Source organism: Rattus norvegicus, chromosome 7, assembly GCF_021556685.1.
Source record: "Rattus norvegicus strain SHRSP/BbbUtx chromosome 7, alternate assembly SHRSP_T2T, whole genome shotgun sequence".
NCBI classification, from domain to species: domain Eukaryota; kingdom Metazoa; phylum Chordata; class Mammalia; order Rodentia; family Muridae; genus Rattus; species Rattus norvegicus.
The window spans coordinates 44,386,633-44,412,500 of record NC_141540.1 but is presented as its reverse complement, the minus strand read 5'-3'; the positions used below and the strand labels follow the sequence as shown (position 1 = coordinate 44,412,500).

The 25,868-nt window shown below is 39.9% G+C and overlaps 1 non-coding gene across 5 annotated transcripts in view; it reads left to right on the top strand.

Moving 5' to 3' along the window:
• Csl1 (citrate synthase like 1) overlaps positions 1–25,868 on the top strand; it is a 114,685-nt gene that overhangs the window by 12,104 nt on the left and 76,713 nt on the right. For 3 of the 5 annotated variants that reach the window (XR_015624602.1, XR_015624601.1, XR_015624605.1), the window contains one exon: positions 18,884–19,528. The exons of 1 other annotated variant lie outside the window; for it this stretch is intronic. This is a non-coding gene — a transcript (citrate synthase like 1). Of the gene's footprint in view, positions 1–13,227; positions 13,321–18,883; positions 19,529–25,868 lie in introns of those variants that run through there. One more of the 5 variants, XR_015624604.1, reaches the window with a different exon arrangement.

Genomic DNA, 25,868 nt, shown 5'->3' with positions numbered 1-25,868 from the left:
TAATACTCACATAAAACTGATAGCTTACTTCATAGACATTGAGGCCACCTTGAAGTTATTCATTAAGATCATGAGTCTTACAAAATGTCCTTTATCACCACTGATTTTCAGTATTATATTGGGAGCCCAAATAATGCACTAAGACAAGAAGGAGAAATTAATATGTAGATTATTTTTAAAGAAATAATACTACCTTTAGAAGTTGACAGATAATCTTTGTACAAAAATCTTACAAAATCGAGGGGGCATAGCCTCTTGGAAGTAATATGTGATTACAAAATGTTAACAAAATATAACACAAAATTAACACAGAAAAATCAATTGTTCCCATATATCCAAGAAATGATCATGTAGAATTTGGAAAGGAAATATATATATATATATATATATATATATATATATATATATATATATATATGTTTCTTCTATTAATACCCCCAAATGAAATACTCGAAAGTTTAACCAAGAATGCCTGAGTTTACAAGGAATAATAAACTTTGTTGAAAGGAATCAAAAATTAATCAGTGAAGATGCATAAGTCTATGTTCATGGAAGTTTCAATATTATCAAATTTCCATTATTTCTATCTTTATCAGCAGATTTGTTTAATGTAATCTCATAAAGCCCCATATTATTTTGTGGATATCTCAAACTAATGATTTAGTTCACACAGAAAGTCAAAAGACCCAGAATACTCAGAATGATATCAAAAGAAATGGGCAAAACTGCACAGCTCTAAAACTGACCAATTTCAAGATTCACCATAAAGAAACAGCAATAAACATTGTGGTGCAGGTTGAATAAAATAGTCATGACACTGGAGATGATTATGGATTCTAGAAATAGACCCAAGTAAATCAGTCAATGAAGCTTTAGTTAGGAGGTACTTTCCTGAGTTCAGCCATCTCAGGAACAAATTCGACCTTGCTGGCAAGGAACCCAACTTCTATCCTGCTTCATCAGATGCTTCATATTTGTCTCTTAAGGATATAAAGAGGAAGATGCTGTTATTCCATTATTTGAACTAAGACACAAACGTCATAAGTAAAAATGTGTGGCTTGGTTTGCCTTAACTGACTATGCACAGTTTACCCATTCATTCAAAATTAAGGACCAGAGTCCAGGAGGAGACTTGACTCCAAAAGCTGACTCAAGGACTCTGAAACCAGGTGGCCCAGATAAGGCCTGGTCACCAAAGTTAATTGTTCAATACAACAGTGGACCCTGCTCTCCCTTGCTTTGTGTTCCCATTCTATAAAAATGTTGTACAAGAACTCCAGTGGGGAAATAAAGACACCAACCCACCCACAAAACTTTCAACCCAAAATTTATCCTGTCTACAAAAAATGCAGGCAAGGGGGATGGAGCAGAGACTGAGGGAATAGCCAATAACTGGCCCAACTCGAGACCCATCCCTTGGGCAAGCACCAATTCCTAACATTATTAATGATACTGGGTTATGCTTGCAGATAGGAGCGTGTCCTCTGAGAGGCTCCGCCCAGCAGCTGACTCAGACAGAGGCAGAGACCCATAGCCAAATGGTGGATGGAGCTTAGGGACTCTTATGGAAGAACAGGAGGAAGGATTGTGGGCCCTGAAGTGGATAGGGACTCTACAGGAAGACCAACAGAGTCAAATAACCTGACTGAACCCGTGGGGCTCTCAGAGTCATCAACCAAAGAACATACACAGGATGAAGCTAAGCCTTCCCACATATATGTAGCAGATGTGCAGCTTTGTCTTTATGTGGGTCCTGAACAGCTGGACTGGGGACTATGCCAAAAAGCTGTTGCCTGTACACGGGATATCATCTAGCTGGTGTGTCTTCTCTGGCCTCAATGATAGAGGAAGAATCTAGACTTGAAGTGCCAAAGGAGGGGGATACCCAGCGAGGGGGGAGCACCTGCTCAAAGAAGGGGAAGGAGGAAGGGGGGAAGGATTCTGGGAGGGGTAACTGGGAGGGTGGCAGTGAGCAGGATGAAAAGTAAATAAGTAAAAAAAAAAGTTAATTTACTTTAAAAACAGTGTTGTACAATCTCCCTTTGGGCACATGGTTCAGATCCTAAACTGGCTGCCTCCGTGAGCACTCAGAAAATAAAGTGTTGATTTTTAAGCTTCTGGGGAGTTTTCTTGGCTTCCGTCCTGAACCCAACACTTTGGAAAAAAACCAAAACAACTAAATGGATAGAAGAATCTGAACAGAAACGAGTTGGGGGAAACAACTGGTCATCCATAGACGAAGGGCAGAATCTAGACCATGCACCTTTTATAAAAAGTTAAGTTCAAGTGATTCCTGACAGAACCAGAAAGCTCCAAGAAGACAGTATAGGATAAAATTGATATGGCCTTTGGTTTGCTGGTGCCTTCGAACAGACAGCACCGAAGCTATCTTCTATGTGACTTACTGAGCACCTGGACTTGTAAAAATATCCAAAACTTTTCCCTGTTCCTGAGAACAGAGGGAAGTCACAGACCGGGATAAAATAGTTGCTGAAGACACAGCAAAATGAGGGATTTGTGGTGATTTGAATAAGAATGGCCCCTCTGCTTAGTTGTTTGAATGCTTAGTCACAAGAGAGTGAAACTCTGTGAAAGGATCAAAAGGAGGCGTGGCCTTGTTGGAGTAGGTGTGGCCTTGTTAGAGGAAGTTTGCCACTGGGTGTATTTTTGAGGTTTCAAACGCCCAAGCACAGCCCACTTTTTTTTTGTCTCTCTCCCCTTCGCTGTAGATTATGGTGTAGAACTTTCAGCTACCTCTACAGCACCATGTCTCTTAGGAATTAGGCCACTTCACGGCTATCCCAAGGTGACACATCTACAGTAAGACACACTCCCATTGTCACTGCTGTCACATACCACCTGCACATGCACCATGGCCCTGATTTTAAGAAGTTGCATTTTCCTCCCCCACTCTTTTTTTCCCTTCCTCCACCCAGAGACAGCTTCTGCGGCCCCTCCCACCTCTCCTAATAAACCTCCCACGTGAGACCTGTTGCATGGGGTGATTTTTGTTGGGATTCACCGCTTAACTCCATCAGCGTCTGCCTGTGTGCCACAGCGCCTTCCCACCATCATGATAATGGACTAAGCCTCTGAAACTGTAAGCCAGCCCCCAATAAAATGCTTTCTTCTGTTAGAGTGGTCCTTGTTGAGGTGTCTTTTCACAACAATAGAATGGTGACTAAGACAAGATTGTTATTTAAAATATGGAGACTATAATCTTCTAATATGATCCAACAGTGTAAGTATACCAACGTTAGTCAATGCTAAGGGATTGATAACAGAAAAGGCGATGTATACAGATGAGCAGAGAGCATATGGGAAATCTCTGCGTGTCCCCTTACATTTTCTATGAACCTAAAACTGCTATAAAAATATAATTTATTATCAGTGGGAGGAAAAGAGGAGAAGAAAGCCCCCTAAGAGCTAACAATCTCACAGGAAAAACAGACATTCAATGAATTCACAAATAAATAAAATTTATTTTATTGTATTATCTGTGTGTATGGGTGTTTTCCTTGCATGCATGTCTGTGTACTATATGCATACAGTGCCCTCAGAAGCAAGAAGAGGATGTCATATCCCACGGGACCAGCGGGATCACACTTTGAGTCTGCCATGTGGGTAGGATTTGGCCCTTGTCCTCTGGAAGAGCAGCCAGTGTTCTTAAATACTGAGCCATTCTCCAGCCCAATAGCTAACATTTTTATAGCAATTGCCATGTGGCAGGCATTTAAAAATTATCACTCTCATCCTTAACAACTTGCCTAAGAAGATGGTATTCTTATCCTTAGTGTAAAGATGAACACATTTAGAGAGGTCGGGTACCAATCTGTAGTCAACACAACATCCAAGGAACTTCAGGGCTAGAGTTCAAACTCAAGCAGTCTGGACCTGAAGTCTCTGCCTCTTAACAATATATGCTAGGACCTTGTCTTTCTGTTATGTGAGGATAACACACTAATAGATCCATGCAAAACTTCACGAAATATTACAAGAAAGAAGGGATCATTTTCATGAGAAAATAGTTGTCTTAAGTGAGGAGGTAAACTTGGGAAGCTGAATCTAATACAATCAGGAAAAGTGAAACAGGGATAGATAATCTCTCCTACCTCTTATCAGCTCTAGAGAGCTGTTGTCCAGTCAGTTAACTGCTATTAATCACAGCAAGAAAGACAATAAAAGTTTCTCCAGAGTGTGAAGATGAAATCATATAATGTATATAAACATATTTTCATGACACATTGCAAGAATGTTCCCTCTAGGCCCTTGCCTACTAGGAGTGACTGCCCTTACAGGAGTAGTGGCTTCATTTCTCTGCTTGTGTCTGCGCAGGCTTTTAGGATGGCTTCAGCCAGTAGCACTGGATGGAAGTGGGGCCGTACGCCTTTGGAAGGAGTTGTAAACAGTAAATCAATTTCCAGCTGGCTCTGTCTGGGAGTGCTTGATCTTGAAACCAAGCCATAAAGCTACAAGGAAGCCCGGGCCATATGGAGGCACTCACAGAAAGACCTAATAAGGCTGGTGGTCTTGACCTCTGGACGGTAATAATTTCCCAGCATGTGACTGAACCATCTTGAAAGCAGATTCTTCAGGCCTCAGTTGAGCTGATGTTGGGTGGAGCAAGGCCTAGCCCGAAGAGCCGATTCATGAACCAAATAAATGATCTTTATCTTGTTTCGTTTTTCTATAAAACAAGAGGTAGCTGAAGAGTATTTGAGATACAACACTGCATGTGAAGTCCTTGACCCAGTGTGTGGCAGAACACGTTTAATGAAAGATGGCTATTACACTAGAAATATTGCAAACTCAGAGTTTATAGAAACTGGACTAGGGCCCCCTGGGTTTGAATCTCAGACAGTCTACTTCTCCACTATGTCACTGAATTTGTGTTACCAATAAGTTCTTAGTTTCTCATTTTTAAAGGGGAATGATTATAACCATTTCATAGAATGGCTATTAGTATTAAATGATTTTCCCTCCCTTGTGGTCCATGATGCACACATAATGATCAGATCCAGTTCTGTAGCAGGTACTCCTGCATCTTCCTGATCCTTCCTAAAGGTCTCAGGTGCACCAGTCTTCGCTTCCGAAAGCTTTTGACCTGCCATGTTGCGAGTGGGTTTCGTCTGTGTTTTGTGGCCCTGTGTGCAGAACTCAGACTGACACTTGTACTTGGCACAACGTTCTTCACAAAACTCAGCAGCATGTATTTTTTAGACCACTCCAGACCACACCCCATGCCTCTGCCACTACCACTTCTGTTGTCAAGTCAAAGCTAATGAGTAGGTCAAAGGTCTTTCTCTTCCCTCCCCCATCGTCCCACCTCTCTCCTATCAAGTATAGGCTTGAAAAATACTTCAGCATCGCAGATCATGACTCAACGCAGCATCAAGACCATAAGTAATTGTTCTCTAAGGTGTAACATATACATGTAAGAATCAGACAGGAGTCCATGGTAGAGGTTAGAACTCACCCTACAATGACCTCTTCTCTCTGAGCCTAAAACTTTGCTACTCTTTTTTTTTTTATTCAAGAGTTTAAAGGATTTGAGAATCCTTCCAAGAAAAGAATTACAGGGAATCAGGGAATGTACCCCAATAACTCAAGAAGAAGGAACAAAGTGTGCTAAACCCCTCAATTGGATACATTGTTAAAGCTGGAATCTAATATATATATATACACATACATATATATATACATATAAATTATATATATACGCACATATACAAGCTTTGTGAACTGTGTGTGTGTATGTGTGTGTGTGTGTGTGCTTATGAGTTAGTCATTTGTTTTAAACTGGATTATTCTCAATTTCTCACATTATCAAAGTATCTGTTCTTGCTTTTGAGCTGAGTTGAATAATGCAACCTCCTGCACAAGGGGCAGAAAGAAGACAGGAAAAGAAGTTGACTGAAGAGCACCAGGACATCAGAAAGTGTGAACAGACCTTCTGAAAATGGTTCCAGTAAAAGTCAGGAAATGGTCTTCAGGTCTTTAAATGTTCCCATTTAGTTACTGGCACTTACTTGTAAAACCTTAATATGTAATAGAGCCCTCTAGTTTGGTTTATAAAATGTGTCTTCTGTGTTCTAGCACTTGCATGCAAATGGTTCTTGGTTTTATTGCATTTTAGAAACCCAGCTAAGTCATAAAGGAGAACAGCCCAAAGGAGCCCATGTAGTATTAACTCTTAATAATGGTTCTCAACACAACACACATTTATTCTCAGTTCACAGTGCCGAGTCCACTCATATTCACTCCTTTTCATTCAAGAAACATCTAAGAATCACCTTCTGCAAGTGAAAAAAAATCGCAGTGAACTCCTGCAGAAATAGTTAAAATGCAGTAAAGTGTAACAATGGGTGAATCAGCAGGAAGATGTCAATATAGTCAGTGCAACAAACTGGTTTTGTGTGCAAAACAGGGCTCTGTTCTAAATACTCACACAGTTAACTGCTTTGATCTTCAAAAATTCCTCAGATGGGCGTGGTTTTTGCCTCTGTAATACAAGTGAGGAAACTGGAATACTGAGAGGTTGAGGTCCCTACATGCCAAAAGCTAAGCACTGACGACTCCTAAGGGGATTTAGGGGCTAGACAGGCCATAGGATTTCCTCTGAAAAGACAATATTTCTCCACGGGAGGGATTTCCAGAGATCCCACTGGAAGGACAGGAGTAAAGCAGAAATCAGCCACTTTGTCCTACAAATGGCCAGAGAGTAGTAATATTTTTGCATTGGGGTCTTTTATAACAGCTCAGCTGTCATAGTGTAAAAAGCAATACGTGAACGAACGAATGAGCACGGTCTGTTCTAAAATGTCACATTTATACTCCCTGACGTTTGCATTTGGTTCCATTCTCACATGTCACAATCTATTATTCCTTTCCTTAAACTTTAACGTTAAAAATGCAAAAGCCATTTTTAGATAGCGAGCGCACACTTGGGCGGTCGAATTTGAACCCTCGCTGAAGTTTGCTGTCCTCTGTTTACAAACTACAGTCTGTGCCCCGTGAAAGGCTGCGCTGCATGGCAGTTCTCCAGGCAATCCGAGGCATTCTAAGCAAAGGAAGTAGCAGTTGGCAGAGACCTAAGTAGGTGAAGGAACAGAATTGCTTTGAAGAGCCATAAACAGAGTCAGTGGCATTTAGGGCTGGAAGGGGAGGGAAACACAGGGAAAGGAACAGAAGATTCCTGCGTGCCCATGCTGGGAATTTGACCTTTACTATGTGGGCAGTGGGGGGAGGCCTTGTGGAATTTGTGGTTTCCATTTTGAAAATATCTCTCTAGCAGCAAGGTGAGAAACTGACAAAAGTCATTCCAAAGAGAGGGAAGGAAAGTCAGGAAAGCACTTAACACCTTCAGCTAACACTTAACAACTCCAGTAGTTGAGCCAAAGGCCATGAGCATGCGCTAAGTCATTTGTTCTGTGACACCCCCACCCTCTTCCCCTACCCCCAACCGCAACGCCGTACCCACCATGTCTTTTCTAGACTCAGTACCATTTCGGATGGTATTTCTGTCTCTGAAATTCTGTTAGCTTCTTTTGACGCTCAAACCCTTCTACCCTTCTGAGTTCCATTCCATCCCCACTTCTCTAAGAAAGCCTGCATTGAGTTCGCAGAGCAATATTCAGTGTTCTCCTACACAGGAGCACTTACCTTCCTTCACAATGATCGTACTTGGGACATTGGGTCCAAGTACATCTGTTGTGTCAGATGTAAAGCCACGTGCCTAACATATTACCCTACGGCTGCAGTATTTACATTGGAGAGAAGCTCAGTCAGTAAGTACAGTGGGCATGAGGTCAGAAGGGGATATTTACCACACAGAGCTGACCGGGATCCGTTGGCTGAATGGTTGACAATGGAGAGAGACCACTCATTAAGGGGAATTCCCAGGTTTGCCTCAAAATATTTAGTGGGACAGAAAGAGAGAACTTAAGACGGGGGTTAGCTTTGAAGCAGTTGTGGAAATGACTTGATCATTTTAAGTACCCAAATGATACTTGAGGAGTTTCATCAGTAGACCAGTGAGTGTGTGTTTCCCACACATGAGAACACAAGTCTCTGATCCAAATAGCACCTCATTTTTCCTTAGTTTCCACTGTTTTGTTCCTTTTCTTCATGATTATCCACCCTGCTTCACGTTTTCTTTTTTTGGCATGCCTAAAGCTCATCTTCCTGTAGAAGCCAATTTAATATCCATCTCTTCCTCAATACTTCCTAAGGCATATTACATATTCCTTTGTCCACTTCCGTGAATTGTCTTAATCCGCATGGATGTATTGCCCTGATAATAATACTTCCTTCTGCCCTGGGGATGTAGCTCGGTGACAGATCTTTCCTAAGGAGCCCCTGGATTTCATCTTTAGGATTATGATACAGCATTCGGGCTTTGTAAAACATAAAACCTGGAACCATTGTCTAACAACTATGAATTATTGATACAGCTAAAAGTAAATTAACTTTTAGACTCTTTGTGCATTAAAGTACACAGATAACTAATTTGAAAGGGCTATTTATTAGTCCTTCTAGAGAATTTCCTCTAATCACATTACCACCTCAATAGCTATAGGTTTTTTACTTTGCTCACACATAGATCTTATCTAGAAACTATGTTCTTTCTTATAGCTTGATTCCACATGCTGATGTGTGTGTGTGTGTGTGTGTGTGTGTGTATTCCACAACCTTGCAAAAGAGTCATGTAAAAGCCAATGACCCTGTTTTTTATTTAATCAGAAGTAAAATAAAAATATATTGAACATATAAATCACTTGAAATTCCATATTAGCCAGTAAAAGTTGAAGATACGTTTCCCCTGCCTGTGATGATTTAATGTTTGGCAATGAAGCCCTCAACACGTGGTCTAGAAAAGGAAATGAGCTGAATCTTGATTTGGAAAAACCCTACTCGTGGCTACCAGATCTGTGGGTTTAAGTATGTCATTCAGTGATGGTGAGGTCCAGGGTATTATTTATAAAAGGAAGTAATAGGATTTACTCTGAACAGATTTGGAAGAAAGATTAACCTGTGTGATCTGAAAGAATGGGAGGGGAGTTGGGGGTTAAAAGCTTAAGCCAGGATGGTCAGGAAGATAGAAGGAAAAAGAGGTAATGAGCAGCTAACCAAAACTAGGTGATTACCAAAGACTTGCAGGAATGCGTTAGTTTGGAATCTAATGAAAATAGATTTTTATAATTATTTTTTGAGAATTTTATGCATAATTACCGTATTTAATTCACAACTCTCCATCTTCCTATTGCAACTCCCTCTGTGTTCCTCTCTCAAACACACAATCTCTACTTTAATTATGTGTATGTGTGTGTGTGTATTGTGTGTATCTATTATATGTGCATATGTGTGTATAAATGTAGCCTGCTTGAGTTCATTTAATGTTTCTTATATGTATTTGTTTAGGGCTAACCTCTGGGGGGTTGGATAACTTATCAAGGATTCATGCATAGAGAAGATTGATTCCCCTTCTCTTAGTAAGCGTTAATCACTCAGAATTCTATCTGTAAAGATCGGGACTTGAGAAATTTCCCCAGGCGCCCTGGCATGTGAAGTGGTGTCATTGCGCAAGTTTTGTTTCTGTGACTTTCTTTTTGAGATTCATGGGCAGCTTCCCTGCCACATATGGGAGACACTATTCCACAAACCAATTTCCAGATCCATGACTCTTACGATCCTCTGTCCCTGTCTTTTGCAATATCCTCTGACTGTGAAGTGTAGAGGTCGGGCTATGGGTGTATTGATTGGGGTTGGGTACCTTATGGGCAAATGTGCTCTGCCTTCTGACCAGTTGTCTGGGGTGCTCTTTGCCTGCTTCTTTGCTGAGAGATGAGTGCTCTGCTTATCGGTGGTTATAAGGATCAATATCTGAAGTGCAGTTAGAAATTATACTGGTTCAGGAAAATGGCAGCAGTGGGCTCTCCTCCAGGGCCTGTGTCCTCCTTAGCCAAGAGTAGTTAATTTGTAGTAACCATGCAAACCAGGAAAGTAAAAAGTGATCACAAGGGCCGGTGAGTGGGGTGGAGTAGGAGTTGGGAGTTCTAGAGAGGGAGGTAAGAGAATGTAAGTGTCACAAAGATTAGAAATGTGAAAAATGGGGTGGTAGATTTGACTGGGATGGGAAAAGGAAGGTAGTTCAAAGGGAAACAGGAGGGAAGAGAGAAAAATGAAAAGACATTTGAGAAAGACAGCGGAAACTATTTTCTACTTAGAATACATTATAAATAAATAATATTATTTATATTGTATAATTATATTTGCATATTTTATTTATATACTTATATATGGATGCATATAATTTATATGTAAATTATATAAAATATATAAATAAACATATATTTAAATGAAGGTATATCATTTGGTATCTGGGGTGATAATGTTCCCCACAAGAACCATAGACTATTTAGCAAAACATTCAGTGCCAGACACAGGAAACCTGCCTTTGAGTTGTTGGTCAGGGAAGTAAAAGAGACTCTTGAGAAAGATATGTCGTTGTGTGGATCTCAGTGAGCTAGCATAAAATAGTGAATTCTATGACGAGTGCACATTTAAAGACTTGCAGAAAACCAAGAGAAGGCACAGCACATGCAAGTTGGGACATGACATCATGACAAGGTATCCTGGCAGCTGTGTGCATCCTGTCCTCATAGGAATTCCATAAGGGGCAAGGTCTGAGAGTAGCTTTTCTGTAAATGTTTCTGGCTCCCAGAGAGACAGTCATAATTCTCCTTTGCCTTCTTAATCTGTCTATTCATTTTACTACTAACATCCTGAGCATACCTTGAATATATGGACTGTCTAAACTCGACTCCCAGAAATTATCTTTATTTATAAAATCAATTTAATGGAAATGCATCAAAGAATCCTTGAAGGATATTCTCTTTTCCCTTACACAATGGCTCTACCTTCTTCTAAAACCTTGAAAAGCATTCTTTCTCTTTGTGACATCCTGAGTAACAGCGCTGCCCTGGTGGAAAGTGTGCCAGCCCATGCTCCCCTGCCTTTATTCTTACGTGTGTTGATTTTACCTGGCACATTGCCTATGCTCCCTATGGCTCTGCCCTATCCTATCACAAACTATAAGGCAGCTGAGCTTAAAAACCCTGTCTTTAGCTGGAAGGCTAAACCTCTCAGGCCTCTTTTTGTTACTCTGGAGCGGGCCAAATTACAGGAATGGGGTGAAAATGATCTCCCTGCATGCACCGGCTACACTCCTTTGGTTTTGTGCAGAGGCCCTCAAATCCAACCACAGGATGTCAGTGAACTGAGCATCTAACTGTGCTTGTAAGAGCAGGGGCTTAGGCCACCTGAAAGTATCTGGTGTCTCTTTTTTGGCGAGTGTGCATATTTCCTTACAAATCGCACCACTTTTAAGTGCTTATACCATACAATCAGTTCATGTGAGGACATAGATTCCTTACTCAAAGCTTCACACCTTTGAGAGATTTTAAAGGCCAGATTTGCTTACACTCTTCACGGTACCGATGGTATTAAATGTTCTGAGATTGACTTGTATTTATGTAAGACCTCGTATTATAACGCAAATTTTTCAACCAATCGTTTGGTCCCTGACACCTCCTAAGTTACAACAAGTGGCCTACCATACTATTTGGGACCTCAGGAAGCTATAGTCGCCTGACAAGTTGGAGTATATACTGAATTGTGTTGTTTTCCTGAGGGGTTAGCTCAGCTCTGTCAATTGGCTGACATCTAGCTCCTTCTTTCCTCTTTGTTTCCTTCTTCATCTCACCCATGGCTGTCCTATTAGTCAGCAGTCAGTAATCCTTGCTTTAAAACAGCAGTTCCCAGCTTTCCCCTTCTCAACAAAACGTTATATTATGAACATGTATATAAAAGTATGCATTAAAATGGGATTTTTGAGATTCATGAGAGAAAGCAGCCCTAAGTAAGTTCTAATTCAGGGGTTAAGATTCTTGGAAAGGGTGGAAAATGGAGGAGGAAAGAGAGGGAAGAGAGAAGGAAGGGGACAAGGGAGCAAAGGTGCTAACCGAAGGATAGACACGGAGTCACTATCCAATATATCTCCAGAGTAGGTTGTCACTGTTGTAAGTTTTGCAAGGTCCTCTCTGATAGCCAAGAAGAGGCAGATAACTTGGCCAAGTTCTTTTACCATCTGAAAAATCCACCCTTATACGACAGAGTGTTAAGTGCTGGAGCAAAAACTTGAAATAAAAATCACAGTAACCTTAATTTAGAAAATTAAAATCATTCCAAGAATCCAAGGCATTTGAGATCACTACTAATGTGCTTCTAGACTTAAGAAACAAACAAACAAAAAAAAACCATAAAGCAAACAAAATAATGAAAGCGATAATATTTTTAATTATTATAATTACCATGACCCTAAGTGAAATATACAGTTTATTTATTCTTTACCAGTTACTGCAGTAGGCACTTTAACATATATTCCCTTCTGTTTTAACCCCAACAACAGCCCAATGCATTGCCTCCATTTACAGTAAGTCCTGTAGGGGTGTCACATGCCTTTTATCTCAGCATACAGGAGGCAAGGGCAGGTGGATCTCTGTGAGTAAAACGACAGCCTGATCTACAGAGTGAGTTCCAGGACATCCAAGGCTACACAGAGAATCTCTGTCCGGAAAAACAACCAACCAACCAAAATACAGTAATGAAACTAAAGCATTAAATAATGAAGTTATTGGTTAATAGTCTTAAGTGGTTTTTTTTCCCCCTATGGCTGGAGATGTCTTATGTCCCCAGAAAAATCTTTCTTTCTGGGTAAAGAATGGCAGTTGGTGAAGCCCTGTAGACTATGAACATAGTTTTACTGGTACTCTTGGCCTCATTCCAATATCAGTTCCAAATGGCTGTTATCAAGCAGAGAATTAGGATATCTATTAAGAGGCACAGCACAGTTCCTTGTTACTGTCAATCACATGTTTATGCCTAGAGGAAATTCAATTATAACTGAGTTTAAGAAATTCATACAGCAAAGAACAAAATACACCACAGTTAGCATTTAACACTTCCTGCCTGTCCTCCTCTCTAGAAAAGCCAGCTCCAGTTTCCCCAGGCAGATGGGCCTTTTTGTGTGTGAAAGATTGGGACTTCGTAGTACACCAGCTGAGAGCCAGCTAAGGCATCTGCCCTGAGACCCTAAGTGGCCTTTTGTTTGTCCCTGGATAGTCTATGAGGACAGCAACTCCATTGTAGTTTGTTGTTGTTCCACAGGCACTGACACAACACAGACTTCTTTCTAGTCCTTCCAAAACCACTCCTGGCAACAAACGATGGCACAAAGACTCAGAACCACATCTACATCTGGTAAGGCGTGGCAAGAAGTGGCAGGGATATATCCATCAATATTAATAACCTTCTCAGTAAATGAAGTTCTCTGGAAGAAAAAAAAGCACTGTATGAAAAAAATCCATATTGTGCTAAAAGCTAGCTGACCTGTTCAATGGATTCACACACTCTTGAGTGTCCGTGACATGCAAGGCACATCGCCTTACTAGCTTGAAAGGGTAGAAATCAATGGAGATAAAAGTATTAAAAGTGCTATATTCTAAGTGCCTTAAGACCCAGATTGACTCTGATAGTGAAGACTCGAAGTAGGAGCGAGCATCCCAACACATCTAGGAAATAAAGAACTTCAAGGTACCCGAAATTGTATTTCAAGGATGAGGCAACCAGCTGGGTTTGGTGTTCTGAGAGAATCTCAATTCTGGGACTAAGAACTAAGATAGTGTTAGAGCGTCGGTAAATCCCCATGAAGGATAACCTTCTGGTCACAGGAATAGAATCTCTGGCCTGGTCTCACACATAACATTCCAGTTGAGTTGGGTCAATCACTTAGCTATGAGACCACTGCTAGGAAGATGAGTTCACCTTAAGCTATGGCAAAGAGATAATCCTTTGAATTCCCGCCCACGGTATAGTCTCTGTGAGCTGAACAGTCAGGAGAGTCAGCTGAGTCTGTCTGTCTTTCTCAGTCTTGATTCACACAGATACAACTTTTCTTCCCCCACTACCTTTTCTCTGTTTCTCTGTTTAAGATGTTGAACAAAATCTACATATGCTTTCTCTGAAACTTTTACCTTCCTCTTCCTCTAACCTTCTCCTACAATGGGGCTGTACTACCCTGTGAACCTCTATTCCAGAAACTCAAATGGCATGCCATTTTCCTTTCTCTTCTCCATTCTCCTCCTCTGGGCAGTTGCTTAGATTAACAGTTTGCTTGCCCTACGGGTTGTTCTTTTAAACTCTTATAAAATTTCCCTCAAACCTCTATCTTAATCCACTCTTAAATTCTTTTATTAGTGAGTTAATGAGACCAAGAATTCCAATAGGCAACCCCAATTATTATGATATCATATGGCAACTAAGAAGAAACACCCCAAAATTCCATAAAACATTAGCAGGGGAGATAAAACCTGCAGGTAAAATTGAGTCAGCTAGTAGCTTTTGAAATGCCTTTTGGTATCAGCTTCTCAAGGCTGTGCCAAGAATGCACAGAACAGGTACCTGTAACTTCAAGAACAATGATGATACAAAAGATTCTCTTCATTGAGCATTCAGTGTGTCCTGGATAGTGTGTCATAAGCTTTACTTGGATTGTCTCTAGACATCATGGGTAACCTATTACCATTGTGGGAAATGCGTTTTCTTAAACATAATCAACAAAATGTTGATGTGCAGAGTGGCATTGGAGACCTCTTTAAAAACTATCATAAATACACCTGATTCTAGTATTTGTTTCTGCATTCACATGTGACATGTTGTTTGTACAAAGTTTATGCTCTTGTATTATACCAAGTTACCTGCGGGGTAGAGAAATAGGATAACAAGTAAAGAAATGTAACTGGTCCTTTTGTTCGCTGAGCACGTTTTCTAAGGGACGAAATGCCTTAACCCTGATTACGTCACGATCTCCTAACTGATGCCGAAGGAGCAGGTGTTAAGGAAGAGCAGTGGGTACAGCAAGAACTCTTGACCTTGGAGAGTGATGTAGTATGGTGAACTGAGTGCTGTCTGGTTTGGAGCGATTACCATAACAGGACCATCAGCAAAAAAGGAGAAGTATGTCTTCACATCTTTATTTAAAATGTTCATTTTTTAAAAATAAAACTCATTATTAGCAAACTCATACTAAATCAATCAGCTAACAGATGGGAGCTTTGGATTCAAAGCAGATTCTTGTCTTTCTTTCAGCTAGCAATTAGACATTTTGAAAGCATATTCTTAAACTATGATGTGTCAAAAATTTTGTGGTTTTTAAAACAAAACTGTCAGGCAGCAAAATTTATAGACTTACCTAATTTCCTATTATTACTGCCTTCGCTTTTTATGTCTCAAGAAGTTTAAATTTTTTTCATTGTAGTCATGGTAGAAAACTAAAAACACATATTTTTACCTTCAAAAATTATATAAGAATCTTTTAAGTAGATCCAATTTTATTAGCATATTTTATTTGAGGCAATAAAGTTCTGCTATCTTAGTATCTATAATGATAACAAAAAGACCATGTGCAAGTTCTGGAAATGTCAGGAATAGTGTTCCAGATAATATCCCAGAGACCAGGTATTAACAGGAGTCACTATAATTTTAAAATGCCAAATTAAATTCAAACTGATATATTAGAATGACACTGTCATTTCCACTTTCAAATTTGCATTTTAAGCTACCAATTGCACTACTGATCCCTCCCACTTTCATGTAGTAAGGAGCCAAGGAGGATGAGGGAGACCTGAGGAAAGGCAGGTCATGAGAAGTTAAGCGATACCCAAGTTACGCAGGTTTTGTGACTCCTCTTCTAATCTCATCAACGGAACCTGCTTCTTCCTTGTGTGAGTAAGGTAAAAAAAGGCATTTAGGAAATTGTTTCTTTTGCTTTCTCCAAGTAAGATGAAATGTGAAATCAGCATCGAGGAATAAATAGGATAGTTTCTTGTGATCGTTTGTATGAAAATGTCCCCTTCCCGTGGCTCATATAATTAAATGCTTGGTCTTAAGGGAACAGAACTGTTTGAGAAGGATTAAAAGGATTAGAAGTGTGGAAGTGTGGCCTTATTGGTGTGGGTGTGGCCTTGTTGGAGGAGTATGTCATTTGGGTGGGCTTTGAGGTTTCAAAAGCCCATGCTAGTCTCTGGATGCCTGCGGGTCAGGATGTAAATCCCTCAGCCACTGCTCCAGTGATGTGCCTGCCTGCTTCTTGCTGATAATGGACTTACGCTCTAAACAAACTCCAAAATAAACATAAATACTTTCTTTTATAAGAGTTGTCTTTGTCATGCTGTCTATTCACAACAATACAATGGTAACTCTGAATATATATATGTATATATACATATATGTATTCTTTGTGTTGTAGCTAACATTCTCAGAAACACAAGAATACAAAGGAAATAAGTGCCCCCCAAAGAACCTCATTTTCTTTCTTTCCTTCTCCATTTACAACCAACTTCATCTTAATCTACTAGAAACTGATTATTCGCTGAAATATAGAGTAAAACCGCAAAACCAATCCTAAAGGGGACTTCCTTTTAGAAATAGAGGAAGAGGGTAGAGGGCTCTGGTAACCAGAAGCCTGACCTAGCCTCAACATAGTTCCAAACTGGTGTAGCCTCTGATGAGTGACCTCACTTATCTGAAAGAGTTGTTTGTCTATAGTACTGGGATGAAGAGTGCTTGAAGAAATACTAGCTCAAATCCAAACCCGATTTCTTAGTCAGGGTTTCTATTCCTGCACACACATCATGACCAAGAAGCAAGTTGGGGAGGAAAGGGTTTATTCAGCTTACACTTCCACATTGCTGTTCATCACCAAAGGAAGTCAGGACAGGAACTCAAGCAGGTCAGGAAGCAGGAGCTGGTGCAGAGGCCATGGAGGGATGTTTCTTACTGGCTTGACTCCTCCTGGCTTGCTCGGCTTGCTCTCTTATAGAACCCAAGACCACCAGCCCAGGGATGACCCCACCCACAATGGGCTGAGTCCTCCCCTTGATCACTAGTTGAGAAAATACCTTACAGCTGGGTCTCGTGGAGGTATTTCCTCAACGGAGGCTCCTTTCTCTATGATAACTCCAGCTTGTGTCAAGTTGACACACAAAACCAGCCAGTACACCCAATAAGAGAATACAGACACAAACTTGACTCAGATAAATATTTAGCTACATGTCATTTTTTATTACTTTATTTGAAGGTAGTTGGAAGGATAACATTGGCATCAACAACACAAAATTCCTGTGATTCAGTTTTTCACAATATGTAATGAAGATTATAGAGTTCTTTATTGGAACATCTTCACGTATAAATATCTCTTTGTAGCACTATGTGGTGAGAAGGGATGCTCCTTTGTGCTAACATTTTGAAACCCCCTTCAGACTGGATACTTTGACTTTAATTTATGTGAAAAGATTTTATTGCTTTTTTTTTTTTTACAAAATGCCTGGTTAAAACCTGGTTGTTCATAATTCAGTCTTGAACTTGGGATTTAGAAATGTGGAGCCTAATGAACGGACTGGTATTTCAAGATAGACCAAAGTTCTAAGCATTCTGCATTGAAGCTTTTACAAGTCCACACTGAATTACTCAACTGCACATATCATTACAAGGGAGACATATCTCAGAAAGTAAAATAAACTCGAGTCTGGGGTCTTCAGATCAGCATTAGTCTGTTTAATGAATGTCCAGGTCTCTAAACACACAGAGAGGAGCCAAACTGAGTGGTTCTCATTGGTTAACTTCTCATGGCCATAAATTGTGGGGATTTTTTCCTTCAAAATATAACCAAATGACATTAATATGCCACTAGAAGAATCTAACTTTCTAAGCTTATTAGAATTGAGCTGCATCTTGGACCAACTTTGCCTCTCTTTCTCTTTGCCTCCTTGTTTTCCTTTTTCCATCCTATCCTCTCAAGGTTGTTTTAAACACTTCTCTTCAAACTGTTTAAAGGCTTAAAAAATCGGTGAGTCTGGAAAGGTACAAAAGTCAATTTAGTCCGAGGGAAAGGAAGGCTCCATTTCTCTATTGGTCTCAAATAGACACTTATTTTTAAATTTTTAATTACAAAGAATGCAGTAAGTCTATTCATAATTGCCTACATGGTGAGCTCATCTGCAGGAAGGGAAAATGCTTATTTTCAATATTTTCAATGTTCATTATTGATTTATAGAGCTGAGCGCATCATTGATTGGTACATAGTGTATCTACATATAGTAAATAAAATTGCTTTCAGAACTCCCTCCCCAACCTCCCCAAAAATCACTGAGATAGCATGTGAAATAGATGTTAGGATATATTCTGAACCCTGTGATGGAGGGAAATTCTGCTTTGTGTTTGTTTACTCAGCAAATATTTCTATCTTAATTGCCAAGATAATTGGAATTCAGCATAAAAAGCAGCAATTAGCACATCCAATATGGTCACTCTGCTTTGCAACATCCCCTCCTATGGTTTTCCAGCCACATATCAGAGAGAAGCAGATGTTTCCCAATTCTTATTATGCATCACAGCTGTATTGTGCAAGACTAGAATATAACGACTCTGGATGTTTTAGCCCCACCATGTAGCCTTTTAAAAATTATTATCATTGTCACAACCCTAACTTCGGGCAAAGGTTCTGTCAAATTCCTTGGGTTTATTTGTTGGCTTGCTTATTTAAATTAATGCATTTAAAAATCCCTTTAGCAATAGCAAATCTAACTCTCACATATGTTTGTGGAAAGACTGTTCTTAATGTTAAAGAATCTAGTGTACTGATGCCATCTGGTAAATATTAGAGTAGGACAGATAACATCATGTGCTTTTGTAAAGTAAATGCATTCAGTTGTACACGTGTAAGGTTAGAGAGAAAGAAACAGCTGATTTTTTTCGTTGTCCACAGGATGCATTCATGGCTCTGGATTAGCAAGACATGGAGGATAGAACTGTGCTGGTATTTACTGGTGGCCACCCTTCTCCTGTGCCTGAACATCATCTTGCTGCGCTGGGTGGGATCTTCTCTTTCAGTGAATATTTTCCCCGGGCTATGGCTCTTCAGTCAGCTGTCAACCTAATGCTCATCCAAAGAAAAGGAGCTTCTACCCACAGCTGAAGGGATAATTTGCTGGATTAGTGAGAGGTGATGCCAGACTGTATAAAAAGTTTTCATACATTTTCAAGGGCATTGTGGATTCTAGTTTTGACTTTAAAACTCATTCCCAAGTGAGATATTATGCTGTAAATCTATCACTTAGTATCCCAAACTGTAATTCAGTGGAGTACAATCTATAATTTTGTAATACATATTAGGAGACAATTACAGTGGGAGTGGGAAAACAGACCTGGCTATTACCTTTAAGGGGCCAATAAATATCTCAGTTGCACCTTTTAATAGTTTAACCAAGATATTCAAAACATTTCTTAAGTTGACACCAAATTCTTCTGAAAACCTAAGACTTCCTAGAGTCTTGGTCTGGGACACTTCAGATTTCGATTTGATGACACTGCTAATTGATGTATGTAATAAATGCTATGCTTACATAGAGAAGCTGAGCTATACATTAGTGAAAATAATTTGTTCTAACTAGGAAAATATATATATGAGCCCTTACTTGCTTTTCCTTAAGCAAATAAATATTGTGCTTTTTTTCTCTCGACTGCTCTAACACCATCATTACAACCACCCTTTCTTCCTCCTGAATATATTATTTATTATTCTTTGTTTTATCATTGTAATTCACTACTATCTTCCCCCTTTTTTCTTAAATCCCCCAGTTCCTTATTGGTTTTTATTTGTGTATATGTATGTGGTATATTTGTGTCTATATGTGTGGTGTTGGGGGAAGCAGCGTGTAATCATATGGAGGGCAAAAGTTGACGTCATATATCTTCTTCTTCTGTGTTAGCTTTTATTTTTAAGAAGCCCAGTCTCTGACTGATATTGAAACTAAGGGATTGGTTAGACTAAATATCCAGAAAGGTATGGGGATCAGCTTGTCAACACATGATGTCATTATGCAGGTTTTATTTGGGAAACCATTTCTTCAGATGTCATGGGTGTAGTTTCCTTGTTATGTCTAGAAGATGCTATCTAGCAATAGGCTTCCCGGTCGTTTGGCTCTTGAACAATATTTTTGCTCTTGCTTCCTTGATTTTCCCGGACCTAAAGAGACAAATACATTTTCTCTCCTATCCATGCATCCTAACTCTGCATCTTTAGATTGAGTATATAACCTGCAGTGAGTTTAAAAAGTAGGCAGGGGCTATGAGAGGAGGAGGAGGAAGAGGAGGAGGAGGTGGAGGAGGAGGAGGTGGAGGAGGAGGAGGAGGAGGAGGGGCTCCAGAAAGGGGGCTAGTAGGGTACAAGTGTTATGAAGGAGGAAATGGAGATAATGAGGTTAACTGAGTAAGGGAGGGTAGGGTAATACAGAAGGAGAAGGAAGACCAAAAGATAAATAAAACTAAGAATGTATGAAATATTATTTTATAGCCAACTTCAAAATACATGCACACATACACATATACAAAGAGAGAGAGGAAAAAGAGAGAAAGAGAGGGGGGAGAGAGTGGAAGAGAGGAAGAGTTTAAATATGTTATACTATACTTGGTAACAAAGCCCTGCCTACCACCCTTACCATGAGCCAGACTGTCTAACAAAGTTCTCAATGACAGGCATGGGAAAACTCCCATTTGGTTCTTGGTATGGCGGTCAAGGAGGCTCTCTAAAGAGTATAGACTAGTATCAGTCTGTCTTCAGAAGCAATCCAGAGCTTGAAAGCAAGATCCATCTGCTGAAGACACTTCATACTTCAGGCAGAGGACTTGGAAGAATTGAACTGGAAGCCTCCTCCCTGAGGACTAGGTCTCGTCATTTCCGAAAGTGCCGTGCAAGATGCCAAAGAAGAAAAGCAATCAATAGTCCTGCCCACCTATCAAGCCTTTGAACCACAGTGACTGGCCTGGCAACATATCCCCAGTGGTGCAATAGTAGCACTTGGAAGATAACCAAGTGCTCTTTCATTGAAGTTCAGGTCCATTCAATAGGAAAGAATTCATGCCTGGTACTGCAAACCCAGCCAACTCCTAGTGGCGGGAGAGGACATAGAAGCCTATGAAGACCCTACTACTGCCAACTGCTTAAACTAATATACTTATAAATATTTATGCTTATATCCATTGGCTAATGTGGCTATCATGCATCATCAAAGAAGCTTCTTTTTGCAATAGTTGGAGACTATTACAAAGATCTGTAACTGGTCACAACGAAGAGAATAGTGGGAGTAGGGTGCCCAGTTCTAATTGAGTAGGAAATTTTAAACATTATTTTTGATGGAGAAATTAAACATACTACTGCAAACTTTTTTCTCTTCCAAACTCATCTGATTGATGTCAGATTTTTAAATTAAGGGAGAAGGCTTGTATCAGGGAAAAACGAGGGCATGCCTTTAACTTTCTAAATCAATTTTTCTTATCAAAACACAGACCTTTTGACCTCAGTTTACATATTCATTTTTAAGGCTGAAATAATAAAATCACAGAAGACATAGGTTGAGAGTTCATCGTGGAAATTATGCTTTGCAGGCATTACTGACTTGGTGCTTTTCACAAAATATCACAGCTAGAGGCTTCCCTGACAAGCACTGTAGCCTCAGGGACAAGCCATCAGAGCTGGAGGAGAAATAAAGGACACAAGACATCCCATCTCTCTAACCAGAAACTTTCTGCTGGCTCCTAAGCTCACCATCATGTGCACGCATAGCAACTTCTGACCCATTACTTCTTTAGTATATCTTTACTGCTTTCTTGTTGCTGTAAGAATATACCCGATTGTCATATAAAGAAAGGAGAGTTACTATAGCTCACAATTGGTGCATCAGGGATAGCTGGCCATCAAGTACTATCTCTTCCTCTGACGCACAAGGACTCCAACTCTGTGCCACCATGCTTAGATTTTTACACTATGGCTAGGGGGCCCAAATTAGGTCTTCAGGCTTTCAAGAGGAGCATTTTCTCGACTGAGGACTCTCACTAGCCCTACAATTTGATTCTCTCAAAAAAAATTTTTTCTTAAACCAATACTTACTTAATCCTGAACATGATGAGCTCACCATTAAAATACGCCAATTCTAAATGTCACTAGCAGACAATCTTATAGCTGATTTTAGCATTTTCCTTTAGATAACACACTTTCAACACTTTCCAGGTGAGAGTATGCTTCTCGACATCATACCTAAAGGCCTTGGCCATCAGATTGATTGCTAAATGAGTCATGGGTCTCACAATCCAGAGGAACAGCTATCTAAGAGGGGTCTTAGAACCTGTACTGAACTGAGCAAAAATGAAAGCATAACACAACTATATAAAGTACAACATAATTTATAAGATTGTGTTAAAATACTACAAAGAGGGGAGCTTCTCACACTAAGCTCTTATGTTGGAAAAGAGGAAAAGCTGTAAATTCACAGTCTTGCGAAGCCGGAAGAATGAGATGACTCCAATTGGAGCAGATGGATGACACAGCCAACATCAGCACCGAGATCAGTGCAATTGGCTTCGCTGCACCCAGCAGGATGGTAGATGAAAATGCAGAGAAACCAGACACTCTGGAGAAGAAACCTGAAGCCAACCGCAATGTTTAAAGGGGTAGCCGAAAGACTCAGATGACCAGGAAGAGGAAGGAAGCCCCACATCAGCTAAAACCCTATTGTGATCAGAGGAATCGACAGCTGGTCCTGATCTGCTGTGAACTTCTGAAAGACCAGACAGAAGAGGAAGGACTTTGCTCTAAGATCATTGCAGCTATCATAAAGCCAGTTGGGGTGACAGAATGGTGGCACACAGACTCAGAAACTTCACAAAATGCCTAGAAATTTTATTACTAAAGTTATGCTTTATAGACTGTTGAACCACAGTTTAAAAAGAAATTCTCCAGCCTCGCTAGAGCCACAGAGCCATGGATATCGTTCTTCTGAGGCAACTGAACAATGATTTCTCTTTGTAACTGGACTTCTTGCCTTCAGTCAAGATTCTCTACATAGAACATACCAGAATTTTTTCATTAGCACACATATGAAAAATAAATTTCAGCAAAATGAAAGTGCACAAATCTCATAGAGACTTGATGCCAGAAGAAACTAGAGAACACACACCAGGAAAGTGAGGTGATCACCAACAGTTATGATTCTAGAGCAGCATAGAGCTGTGGACTCACATTTTATCAAGAGTCAAACTTCCCATGGTACCTGCAATCCAACTGTACTCTAATTAGTAGAGTCTAGCCTCATGCACAGATGTTCTAAATTATTTACAAAGAACCTAATCAGGGCTGGCAGTGCAGTTCAGTGAGTTAATGCTTTCTTGAGCTCCACTATAGTGTGTATGCACTCAAAAAACAACAAAGAAAATAAATTCTACGATAGAAATAGAATTTGATGTTGTAAACACGTTAAACAGCAAACCAAGAATTTCTATGGAAAGAGCAACAAAAACCAAGAAAACTATAGTAAAGATTGCAGAGAGAAAGATGCCAGTTGTTAATACTTTGTATGAAAGTCTTATTGTCTTAGTCCCTGTTGATATTAAGAATGAGGGAGGGAGGGAGGGAGGGAGGGAGGGAGGGAGGGAGAGAGAGAGAGAGAGAGAGAGAGAGAGAGAGAGAGAGAGAGACTACACACAATTTCGACTACATTATTTGAAAACATATATCCCTTTAAATGTATAAACTCAATACAATATGAAATAAATCATTTGAATATCCCTACAACAGTTATGGAAATTGCTCTAGTAGTTTAAAACCTTCCTCAAATAAATCCCTGGGCCCAGATGGTTTCACTAGAGAATTCTTCCAGGCATTTAAAGAACTAACTGAGCACAGCTTGACACAACACCTTTCAAGGAACAGGAGGGAACACTAACAACTTATTTCATGAGGCTAAACTTACTATGATAACAAAACCAAAGACTGTCCAAGCAAATAAAGAGCAGGAAAGGAAGCTATTGTACAAATTCTTCATGATAGAATTCATTAAAACCCTTCAATAACAAGACTTGTAGTTTAGTAAATCAACAAAATGACTCCAACAGTCTTTATACAAAATTACATAGTGTGAGTATTCACCTACACTGTACCAGGCTACCTGAACAATATAGTGTCAGTCACTGACATCCCTGTGTCAATGGGTGAAGAGAAAAAAAATTCCATGACCACATCAACTGAAGCTGATGAAACATTTGATCCAATAAAATTCAACACAAATTTATATCATTTGATTATTCATATCTACTTGTTCCTAATCTATTTCTTCAAAAAACTTCCTCTTTTCCTACTGTGGTATCAGAACTTAAAATGCAAGAAATACAGTGTGTATCCATTCTCTAGAGCTGCGATCACAAACACCTACATCAGTATGGAGTGATATTCTCAGCCTCAGAAGATGAAGTAATGACCAAGGACTGCAAATACGTATAGCGGAAAGTTGAATCCAGTAAGTCATCAACAATCATATAGTAAGAGGCAAAAGAATAGCACAGAACAATAGAGCTAGAAGAAGCAGCGGAGAGCCAAAATAGCATACAGATGTCTTCGACCATAGATGGCACTGAGGTACGAGCCACAGAGAATCAGAATCATGTATACTTACATGATTTGTATGAACAATATTCCCCTGCCCACTTTTATTGTGTGTTGAAGAGGAAGACAAAAGATCTTCATGGATCTTTAGAGCCATGCATTATTTCAGTTGAGTGTATAACGAGAACTCTGGAATTTTAGAGGAGATTTAAGTTAAGTTATGCATTCTGTCACACATGTATAATCCTTTTCCTAGAACATGACAGATCACTTTGCTCTCAGAGTGACAAGTAAAGCCCTGTCAGTTACATTTCTGAACATCTCAATTCAGAGTTCATTATAATTGTAAAATGCTGTTATGTCATTTCTGAGCCCGGTTGATACCATATCACTTTGATGTAATTATGTGATGGACTCTATCAATCATCTCTTTCTCTCTCTCCTTTTTACAGTTGCTCAGTACGTTCACCTAAACAGCTTAGTTGACACTACCCAAAGAATCCTCAAAAGGTTTTTAAATTGTCCTACAGAGTCCAAAGTCCCCAGTCATAATTAGTAGACAGAAGAACCAGACAGAAGTCACTTTGTGGCATCACTAAAAGCATTAATCACTCAATCTTGTCCAAGAGAAGTTACTTAACGTCTGTGAGGCCATTCATGGTTAAAAAGAAAAGAAAAAAAATAATAAGAGAAATAATGGTTACTTCAAGGAGCTCACAAAGTACTTTGGCAAGAAAAAAAAATAGTAATAACCCATTGACTCCATCGTTCGAAAAGGACTTTAAAAATATTGAGTTTCGTGAATTTTAAATAATAAAGTTTTGAGGCCAGTGAGATAACCCATTCATTACAGTGACTGATATGAAATCATACGGTTCGACAAAGTTTTTTCTCCAGACCTCACAAGAACGAACCAGAAAGACATGGTGACATACACCTATATTCCCAGCAATTTCGTAGGACTGGCCATTAGCCACCAGGCAGATCCTCGGGCCTACCCTCAGGTACCTAGCAACAGCTTACACCTGCTGAGGCCAGGTGTGGCCCATAAAATGCACACACCCATGGCACCCCAGTTCTCTCTTTTGCAGTTCTCTCTCTCCCTCTCTCCTGTTTCCTTTCTACTGTCTCTCCCTCCTTCTCGGTCTTATTCATTCTCTCTGTCTTTGTCTCTGTCTCTCTGTCTTTGTCTTTGTCTCTGTCTCTCCCTCCCTTACTCCCTTCTCCCCACTCATGTGCCACCCCAAGATGGCTTTTCACCCTCCCCCTCCCAATAAACCTCTTATACTCGATCTGTTGGGTGGCATGATTTCTTAGC